The sequence below is a fragment of the Watersipora subatra genome, chromosome 5 (assembly GCF_963576615.1).
Source record: "Watersipora subatra chromosome 5, tzWatSuba1.1, whole genome shotgun sequence".
In the NCBI taxonomy this organism is placed as follows: Eukaryota; Metazoa; Bryozoa; class Gymnolaemata; order Cheilostomatida; family Watersiporidae; genus Watersipora; species Watersipora subatra.
In genome coordinates, this window is record NC_088712.1 from 47,894,034 (window position 1) to 47,903,970 (window position 9,937).

A 9,937-nucleotide genomic window follows, 5' to 3' on the forward strand; every position below is an offset into this window, starting at 1 on the left:
CATCATATAGTAGCGAGGCTGATTATTTGGCTTACGGGCAAGGGGGCAGCAGGGACTGCCGTGAGTTTGGTGACAACATTCTGCTGCGGGCGTATATCGCCATAGTGGTGAAGGCTGGTAGCAACATCTTCATTGTCTTGCTGACATGATATGAACAAAAAAGGCCTGAGGAGTGAAAGTGGAGAACTTAGAAAAGATAATGAAAAATGAAAATTAAAACATGTGTCAAATAAAAAACCAAAAGCAAATATAAAGTTCACATGGTCTGCCATAAACTAACTCCTTAACTCTAGGCAACCTCCACCAATGTACAGACTGCTTCCTGTATCATCAAGGTTGCACCTCAATTCTCCATCGAATTGAGGTTTAACTAAATTGATTATTTAACCTAGGTTCATGTAATCTGCTGCGTTATGGCACTGAAGATCAATAGCTGGCATAATGCATGTCTTGGAAAAATCACAGATTAACCTCCTACTTTATGCCTAAATGTCTAGTTGGTCACTTCAGGTTAAATTTGCAAACAATAATTCAATTTACATCACTACTATAAATAAAATTACAATTTTTACAACTCCTATCAATGCATGTATACGAAAAATGTCCTAATGCCGCCATCACTTTGTCTTTATTATATCATAGACCTACATCATACCTTGGGTTGCAGTATTTCAAATGTAAAGAACCTTAATTTATTATTTGTGTACTAGCCTCATCGCTTATGCATGAAAAGCTAAAATTTTTACATACTCACATTCAAGACCATACCAGAAAAAGAACCAATTTAAAATAAAGAGCATTACATGTAATTATAATACTTACTTTTAAAAGAAACACATTACATGCACGAGTCAAGTATGTATAAAAAAAAGTACCAATGGCAAAAGGGAAACACTAATCATACAAGAAAAAGGTGATAAGAGAAAATTACTTAAAAACTTAGAATAAAAAAGCTATTGTTTTTAATACAGGTTCACAGTATTAGGCTCATAATATGACTTTCATTGATAAAAACACTGTTTAATCAGACAAACTCTAAGAAGATACATGTACACGTATTGAAAATATTATGTTTGGGATAGATTGCGTCAGTTGAAAGCTATCGGCAATATGTGTGTTTGCAAAAACGCTTTGTGACATTTAGTACTAGCTGCAAAAAATTATTCGCCAAATCAGAGCATCCAGAATTGACAACTCAAAAAGGCGAGACATCGCTGGCTTACGCCAAAACAATAGGGTGCGAGAGTCACACCGGAAACACCAAATCTTTAAAGGCTTATGGCTCGCAGCTGCAATTGACGCATCAAGTTTCCAAACAATATCAAACAAATAGTTTAATGCAATTCTAGCATTGAATTAACCTTCCTTGTGTTTAGTATAATAACTCTGTTATACAGTTTTGTTTTACAAAGCATTGGACGAGGTAACTTTGGCTTATCTTCATCTTACGTGTGGCATTACTCGGTGTGTAGTTTTTAAGTTATTATACAATTTGTGTTATGTGTTCTGTCTTGAACTGTGTTTGAAAACTACAAAAGCAAACCATGTAAGCAGCTGCTATGTTTTTTGTGTCTGGCTCACGTAGTAAGTTTCAGAACTGGCCGCATAATTGAAGTTTTACTATTACCTTTAGAAAGATTCCCTTGAAACAATTTGAACTATCGGGATTATTATCTGACTTCCTGGTTTTCTTTAAGAAAGTTCTCATTACATCACTGTGTTCAATTGTTGCCAATTTTTAAGAGAAGGCACTGATATAAATTTTGCTTTAAAAGAGAGGCGTGTTCTTCGAAAACAGGTTTTATTAGCATATAAATGTTATGGTTCAACCTTGCACCTTTAGCTACAAATGCAGATAAGCTTTGTAGTGCAGATCTAGCTAGCAGATAGAGCACTCTGCTTTACATCAGAATGGATGACAAATTTTGCAACCTTGCATAGGTCATGCTTATCAACTTCCTTTGTGGCGCCTGCCGAACTACTATTCACAAATGTAATTATTCCTTCCGCAGTTTTCTAGCGATAGTTTTAGCTAACTTAACTTTTACAGGCAGCTTGTAGAATAATGCTTTGCTAAGTTTGACAATCAACCAAAATCAAAGTAAACTAACTCCTATCTTTTTTGGCTGCATCCATCATTCTGCCAAGTGTTTAACAAATCCCATTTCGCTTTTAAGATGAGATGTTTATCAAATGTCATGCAAAAGAAAACCAGTTTGAATAGCAACTTGTTTTGCTTTGCGAGCTATTTTGCTAGTAGAACTTTTCATATTTGAGAATCATGAAGAAAACGCAGTATAGGAGTGCATGCAGAAGGTGCTTTACTGTTCGTTGGCTGTTATACTTGTAAGTTGTACTGGAATGTTGTAATCTAACAGGGGACAGACGTGCTCTTATTGATACTCCTTAACTGATTTCCCTATCTAGCATCTTTGTAATAAGAAACAAAAGACAATTTGATAGCGATCAAAATTGAGCATATTGAAGTCTCTGCAGTACTCATTGTAATGCTATGTTCTGTCCTAATCTGTTCTGTAATCTGACCCAGTATGCTTGGTCAGATTACAGATTAACTTGTTTCATACTTTGTGCAAATGAGCCAGCAAACGTGTGTAACTCGTAGTATTTATCATTAGTTGACTTGTGTATTGCAACCGGGTCTGAGGAAAAAATTTGATTCAGTTGATTTTTTAAGGACTTATGTGAAAATTTTTTACTTGGTGCCCATCGTAAAGCGCCTTGCTTGTGAACACTTGAGCATGCTATCGCCATTGTAGTTCTAATCATTTGATGATTGGAGGCTAAAAGTCTCATCTGAAAGTTTTACTGGATTGACAATGAAATGCCAGCTAATGGCAAAGGCTTTTCCATTTTCTGAGTGTCAATCACTTATTTGGAGGCATTTTGAAAAGTCACAGAATGCAGAGATCACTTTAAACACCAAATCGCCGATGAGCTTTGCGTTTAGTTTTTTGAGGCTTTTTGAAGTGGTAGTTGTTTTGCTCTTTGGCTTATAAAAGTTTAGTATGAGACATTTGTTAATTGCAAGGCATATGTACGAAAGCAATCATCTTTTTTATTGGTAAGAAAGAATTTTTTTTTCAAGTTTTAATCTATTGAATTTTTTAAGAGTCAAAAAAGGTCACACAGTTCTGTTCTCAAGTTTTTGAGGTCACAAATAATCTATCATGAAAATATCTTCCATAACAATTTTGGTCTTTGCTATGTTATGCTAAAAGGTTTACATACGAAGAAAATACTAAATGGGATTCAGCGAACAGAAAGCCTTCCAGTGGCATCATCTGAGTTTTATTCTCAAAATTTATGCAAACATTCTAGAACATTCTAGAGCATTCTCGAACCTGCAACCAACTAGAAGAAAAATCTTTTTTATTGTCAGATAGGATGACTCATAGTAGTGAGTGTATCTTCTCAATGCCTTCAGTAACGGAGCAGTGACAAACATATTTGGGAGTTTTATCACCTGGGTTATGTTAAAACTGATTTATTTTGGTCTTCTTCAAACTGCTATTTAAGCCACCATGTAGCTCCTACATTTTTCTCGCTGGTAGTCCAAGAGTTAATGTAAGCCCCTGCAGAGCAAAATTGAAATATTGAGTTGTTTCCATAATTCACTACCCCTAGCTATGGTCTACCTGCGTGTTGAGGTTAGACTTGTACCACAATTTTAAATAGACTAACTATTAATTACTTTTCAGAAACTGCAAACAACTTAAGCTATAAATAGTGTTAGGAAATTTGACATTCTTAATTTTTGTCATGAATAACAGGTAGTTGTGACTCTGCAACACAAACACTGGCAAGTGGTCGGTTGACCCGGTGTAGGCACAAACCAATAAGCGCAAAATTGAGCTGAATATAACTTAATATATTTCACCAGAGAAGTATTTTAAGCACTACCAAAATCACTGAATTTGTCTATCCTTTATTTGCATTATTGAAGCTCTTTTTTCTACTAAAAGTGACAATATACTTAACACCTACCTAATGCCTACCTAACCTCTACCAGTCCCTAGTTTTAAAACTATTCTATAGAGCAAGTAGTTTTTATAGAGCTGTGACAGTCTTAATGGGTTCTTGCAATATCTTCTATATTCATATCATCCACGATAACCAACTTCATTGGTTGTAATACATCTGTTGAAATTTTAGTACAATCAAAAATCCAAATTGACAATCTGAATGAGTGGGAGTTGCCCCACCACGCCTATTGGAAAAACAATAGACAAAAAATTGATAGTTTGTGTTTTCCCTATACTGTTTTTATTCTCATTTGATGTCTATTTTTTGTGTCAGTAATAGGTCTGCATGTAACATATTCTTCTGGTACTGTTCTCCGAGTTGTAAAATAATCAACTGTTACATTCTCTATCGGTTCCTTGAATTCTGATGTTAATCGTGTAATTAATTGCCATAATGGCACACATCAACAACATCTACCTGGTAGTTTTACGATACTCACAAATTATTGACACCAGTATGCTGGCTCTCCCATGCTCCTTGACAGATCATCAGGTGTAGTAAGTATGTGCACAGTTATTCCTTGATGCTGAAAGGTGGTCAAATGGTGCAGCTAGTAGTGTGCCTGGCTGCACAGTCGGATGTCCAAGTTTCCCATGCAATGCATTCTTTTCCTAACGCTTTTAGCACGGGATGGATGGATGGACACAGCTCTTATTATAGTAGGAATTACATCCCAGTTATGTAGCTGCTTGCAACCTCTACAGTCCAACAACAAAGCTCATATATTCCAGATTACTTCAGCTATCCTGTCTAAGCTCATTACAGATTATTCTGAGTGAATCACACCCCTGACTGCACTGCAGCTTGACAATCAGGGCAAAATCATAGATATTTAGTTTTGACTGAAAACCTTTACACAAATAATTGGTAAGACATCAGAAAAGGATGTTCCTCTTACAGAAATCTATACTAAAACTTGTTTACAATCAATCACGTATTCCATCTCACCAAACTTCCACCAATCACATCACAAAATCTTTGAACATGTTGCATTATTCCAAAGTTGCTCATTTCTATATTTGTGTTACAAGTTTAAAAATTCTGAGTAAACTAAGCCCAGAATATATGTATTTATTCTTCCACACAAATAACAAGCATCGGCATCATTTTTTATTCCGTGACACCAAATATTGGCAACATTTCTACTATCTAAAAAGGACTTCTGTTGGCTCTGAACTAATAAGTTTTCTATTCCGTGACACCAACATACTACATCCACCATCATATGTTTCAGTTTATCAACTTTCTCTTAATACAACCCTCAATTCACTATCTCAAATCCTCTGCAATACTAGTAGATTACCAACTTTTAAAACACATTTGTTTTTGGCATATAATGAAAAACATCATTGTGTTGCTGGTTTACTAATATCAATAAAAAGTCACACATACGTATATACATACATACATACATACATATATATACATACATGTATATACATACATGTATACATACATATATACAGCCCATATAGTAATATGGGCTGCTCTTGGAGACAGTCTATTTTTATAGCCGGCTTGATTTACAATTCCCCTTTGCCTTTTAATTGTGATCTCAATTTTAGATAGACCTTGGTTCTTCTGATAGTTGAATTATTTTAGAAAAGCAGCACATGATGCCAAGAGGAAAAGTCTTATGTTTCATATTAACATGTAGGTTAAGATATCTTACAGTTCAGGATGTCTGCATGAGCTCTCAAATGACTTCTTACAGAGTACTCTTTCGAGTTATGACTTTTGGCGTCTGCTTCTTTGATCGTCTACCCAGTGAGCTCTTAGATGAAATACTTGCACACCTAGAGCCGAGAAGCATTGCTAGCTTGAGCTCTACCTCCAGTTTCTGGTATGATTACATTGAGCGAAACTCCAAACTTTGGAAATGTCTGTGCAGCAAGTATGCCATCCATAGTACACCAGTAAGCGGAATTGCCTGGAAGGTGTGTTACGTCTACATTATACAATGTTAAAATAAAAAGAATTATTTTATTTTTAGACGAAAAATTTCCTCCCAAGACATTTGAAGTGCCTTTTGGCACTTGATAAAGTTTTGCTAGGCTTTTAAGCAATATCTTTGTTTTGAAAGACAACTTTTCTTATTAGATTTAACTTTTATTTAATTTTCTTAAATAAATTAAAACTTTTAATTAGATAAAAGTATTTGCTCTGAGCAATGTGTAATTTCATTTAAGTTGCATTATTAGAATGTTATACGTTTTGCTTAAATAAGCCCCTTACACCAGTGAGGGCATATCGATGATTAGGTGCAGTTTATCACAATTTATAAGAGGAAATCTTATTGACGAGATGCTGATGGTATTGCTGCCAGTCGAAACCTAAATATCTCAGTCAACTCTACCCTCTGAGAATAAACTGTTGGCCACTGTTCTTTTTCTGAATTGCTTAAAACAGCTTCATTGCTTGATCCCGGGACCCTCTTACTATGAAGTTATCTCGCCATGATATTTTGATTAATGTTTCTTTCCAAATTCACAAAAGTTACACCATACAGAAAATATACATATTGACTTCATTAGCCTTCATCTTTCCAAGCGACAAACTCAATTTTTTCAAGTTTGTTGGTTTGAGTCATCACAAAGTCACCATGTGCTTCACTTTATGATGAATAGCGTTTAGCCTAAAAATTATGTATAGATCGAAACAGCGACACAGCTGTCATACTGGCAAGCTTATTATTCAATGACCCAATGACAAATAAGCTGCTTTATGTGACCTGCTTCAAATAGCAATTTCATTTAAAGGTTGACTTGCAACAAAATTCACATTACAGTTATTTGGTATCAAAAGATTCACCATGTCTTACTCTGTTGTGTTGTAAGTGCCAAATATGTGGAAATGTGATTACAAGCTCTTTAAAGCTCAAAAACGAAAAGCCGCCGTAGATTGGAATCTCTTTATTTCGATGACGTAACCACGAATTTGGTTATCGTCTTGTCACGTATGTTTTCATGTTAATTGAAAGGCCAATACAAAGCTCAATATAAAACTTATCGTAGTACTAGTTTATGACAAACACTTCGGGTTTTACCGAAGACCCCGTATCAAATATAGATGCTCGCTACTTTACAGTTTTGTTTCGGCCTGGTCTAATTGGCAAGTCGTAATCTGATCATGTGACCCAATACTTCGCAAATAATTTTTGCAGCACTTTTCGACTATCACAGGTGACCAACAGGCTCGTCATGATTATCAGACAATGATATGTACTCCTTCAAGCTAAAGATAAAAAATTAAACGAATTTTTATGGAAAGTTATAAGATAACACTGCTAAAAGTGACAGCATTACAATGACGATAAAACAGACGCGTAAGATCAATAGACATAGTTTTATTGAATGCGTGAAGTATATTTGTGAAAATATTTCGACGAATAAGGTTGCATGAAAGTTTAAACAGAAACCATCTTTCACAACTACATCACATTTGAGCCGTTTTGGAAAGAGAATCCAAACTACGGTGGTCTCGTGGGGCTGCGATTTTCTGTTCGCTTTTTAGCTTTTAAAAGCTTGTAGTCACCTTTGCACATATTTTGCACCTACAACACAACAGAGTAAGACATGATGAATCTTCTCATATCAAATAACTATAATGTGAATTTTTTTGCAAGTCAACCTATAACCTTAAACATTCATCACGATGTTTTAAGCTGTCAATGCTGTTCTGATATAGTAATGTTCTAAACATCAGACTATTTCTAATAGGCAGTCAGTAGGTCAGGTACCTAGTAGTGAAATTATCACTTTACTCAGTAATTTCTTATTTCTGTCTTCTCATTTTTGTTTTGGCATGTAACAAAAAAAATTATTTTGTTGATGGTTGCTAATGACAATAAAAACTTATACATATAATAGTCGTTCATCTACCATCATAAATGGAAACATTTTTTTATACATACTAGATGAATCCCCGGCATTGCACAGGTATTAAAAAACAGCTTATAAACAGTGTCAGATAGTATAGTTGCCTATCACTTGCCATTAGGCTAGATTATTGCCAATGACTAATTTGAGTAAGCTACTATCCATATTGCTAAACTTACTAATAAGAGCCGTGAGAGTAAGCTTTAGTGAGTTGTGTAACGCAAAGCGCAATCCGTATTTTAACCGACATAACGACTCATATCGCCTACTGAAATCATTCCATCTCGCGTAGCTGAATTGGTAAGATTATTGCCTGGTGAACCAGCGGTTCCGCGATCAAATCCAGTTTGATGTTCATGCCAAGTTTCATAAATTTTGTTAAAGATTTTTTAATGTAAAAACCACAATAATGTGCCTAAGTTGAGTAGCTAGTTTATTCGAACAAGAATGAAACATGGCCTCGAACCATAAATCATTACTCCTCTTTTTCACTTCCTCTGTTTGTCTATAGAAGCATCTTGTGTTCCCCTCTGATTAGTTGTTTCTATTAAGTTGGCTCAGCTGTTGTAAAAATCAAAAATAATAAATATGGTTACTTAAGAACAGAAATATTTTTATCATGAAAGCTTATAAAAGTTTATAACATCGCAGACTAACATAATAATGTATTCGCATTAGCAATTGATTTATGCTAGCAAGTTGTTTCAACTAATTCAAATCCAGCGTCAATTAGTTCATAATCATAGAATGATTTTTAATGACTTTGACTCACCTTGCTCTTCCTAGTCAATTCATTGTGCTTCTACTAAACAAAATCATATCAATGCGATTCTATAGACATTGTGGAATTATCTTCTCTATCAGTGCTCGGACAGAGAAAATAACTTCTGACCCATTTTGCTTCAGACTGATTTTGGTTTAAAAATTCTTGCAGCAACACTTTATAGAGCAGTATCCAAGAGCTCTGTATGTGAAAAGATGGATAGATGGTGACATCAGTCGCTACACATCGGACGAAATAATCAAATGTAAGATGTTTGCTTTGGATGCTGAGACTTGGGGCAAAATTCTGGATGCAGAACTCTCTCGAAATTAAATATATGCAAATTACGTTAATACTGTAATATTTAACTTTTCATTTATTTATTTATGGAGGTATTTAATTCAGTATTTGAAATCATTTCTGCAAAATTAAATTATTTTATTACTGATGAGTTTTACTTTTAAGTCAGGAGTTACGTTATATTCTACCAACTTTCTCACCTTGTTTCTCTATTTTTTGACTAATTTTTGTGCTTATGATGGATTACGTTAGCGTGTAGCTCTTGTGGTATTATCCTTGATTCACATTTTTTTGTTGCTTATCTATTCTTAATTGTGCTGTAAGTGACAAAAAACTATTGTTGAATTGTTTATGTACTATAGCATATGCCAGCTTTCATTGATTAACAGTATTTTTTTGGTGAAATTAAAGTTACACAAATTTTTTTGTTGCGTAAAGGAATTGTTTTCTGTTTGATTGGTTTTTTGCAGTTATGAACTGCTATGTTACGTACAATGTAAGTATTTGCGAGATAATGTATATCTGTTGACAAAGTGTCGTCAAGGACATTTAAATAAATTTTTACAGTTTGTTACAGTTTCATCTTACACTGAGCTGTCGGTTTGTGCGTGCCATGTAATAAAAACATAACTTTTAAATGACATTGATTGATAACTTCTTGTTTTATTATGACCTCAATTCAGTGACTCACTTCACTTTGTTCGTCAATAAAAGAGAATACAATGACAGACATTATATTTTAACATTAATTCATAATTAGCAAAAAATAGAGCGAAATGTTAAATAATATGGCAGCTGCGGATGTCAAAAAACAGTTTATTTTGTTTTTCAAGCAAAAAAATATAATTTACCCTTTTAAAATGTGTCAGCTTTGTGTCATGATAATTAGTTGTATCATTTCCTCGACTAGACTAAAAGATGCAATAAAAATAACACTTGTTTGAGGATAGCT

General features: G+C 34.4%; 1 long non-coding RNA gene across 1 annotated transcript; it reads left to right on the top strand.

Annotated features, from left to right (window-relative positions):
* Positions 1-1,279: 1,279 nt before the first annotated feature.
* Positions 1,280-9,607, top strand: LOC137396861 (uncharacterized). The gene is made up of 3 exons (XR_010978638.1): positions 1,280-1,423; positions 5,759-5,981; positions 8,857-9,607. It is a non-coding gene; the product is annotated as an uncharacterized lncRNA (long non-coding RNA).
* Positions 9,608-9,937: the final 330 nt, after the last annotated feature.